The sequence below is a fragment of the Balaenoptera ricei genome, chromosome 5 (assembly GCF_028023285.1).
Source record: "Balaenoptera ricei isolate mBalRic1 chromosome 5, mBalRic1.hap2, whole genome shotgun sequence".
NCBI lineage: Eukaryota > Metazoa > Chordata > Mammalia > Artiodactyla > Balaenopteridae > Balaenoptera > Balaenoptera ricei.
In genome coordinates this window covers 125,850,504-125,851,655 of record NC_082643.1, presented here as the reverse complement: position 1 = coordinate 125,851,655, position 1,152 = coordinate 125,850,504, and the positions used below count along the sequence as shown (strand labels likewise).

The following is a 1,152-nucleotide window of genomic DNA, read 5'->3' as shown; positions in this document are numbered from 1 at the left end:
AGCACCAACCCAACGCCTCACAGCTTCAACTATGAAGGCTGCTGCATTAGCTCAATGTATTGCAATAACTTACCGCTTTGCATACTTAACTGGTGTCTGGACGCAGGTGGAGGAGCCGCAGCGGTGCTAGGGACTCGTCGCAGCCAGAGTGGACCTGGAGAAGAGGGACGTGCGTGGGCAACCGGCCACGGCTCAGGCTCCTAGGACCATGGGCGTCAGGCCTTGAAGACACGAGGCTCCCGGCATCCATGAGGAAGAGCGACTGCTCCGGCAGCCCTGCCTTTTCCATGGTTGTGGAGGCCAAGAGCCTCAGGCTACCCCAGTATGTGCAGGTGACTTCAAGAGGTGGCCTGCTCCTCTCAACCGGCATCCAGGCCTTGGACGTGCCAAAAGACGGGCCCTTCTACGGATCTGCCGGAACGGAGCGAAGAGAGAGAGCTTGCGGTCTCTGCAGGCTCCACCGGCCCGCTGGGCCCAGTGCACGAGAGCTGTCCAGAAAGGTGGCTCTCCTCGTCCACCACCAGCTGCTGGAGCTCTGCCACACGGTGTTTGTGGCGGAGAAGTGGCACAGCCCCTCACAGACGGTTTGAAGGCCCCAGGGCCTCGCACAAAGGAGCAGACGCTCTGTTGCGACCAGGCCCGCTTCCAGCTCTTGACGCCGCTGGCCGCCATCTTGGCTGGCAGGGCCGACGCGGGGCGTGGGCTACTTCCGGCTCCACCTCCGCCTCGAGGCCAGGGACTCACGCCTCACCCTGGGCCACTTCGCCGCTTACAGCCTCTGACGTCAGTCTCCTTCCGCTGCCAAGTCCAGCTGTGCTCTGAGTGGAGAAAGTGCGCTGAAGAGCCCGGATATGCATGGCTTCGAGGCACCCAGCTCAGCTCGCTGGCGTCTGGACTCCTGAAGAAGGCGGCGGCGGAGGAGACGCCGTGAGAAGGCCGGGCTGGCAGGGGCAGAGGCAGCTGGTGATGCCCCGGCGTTTGGAAGGACGGAAACTGCTTGACCCTTCCTGCATGGCTAGAACGCTTCTTAGGCCGAAAGATGCCAAGCAGAGCCTATTTTGTGACCCTGTGTGAAGATATTTTCAGATATTTTTGCGCACCGTTGTACATAAGGAGGGCAGATGGACGTGGTCGTGAGCTTCCGACGGAGCA

At 61.5% G+C, this 1,152-nt stretch overlaps 1 pseudogene; it reads left to right on the top strand.

Moving 5' to 3' along the window:
- The first annotated feature begins 248 nt into the window (after nt 1-248).
- Nucleotides 249-931, top strand: LOC132366284 (E3 ubiquitin-protein ligase MARCHF2-like; annotated as a pseudogene).
- The last annotated feature ends 221 nt before the right edge of the window (nt 932-1,152 follow it).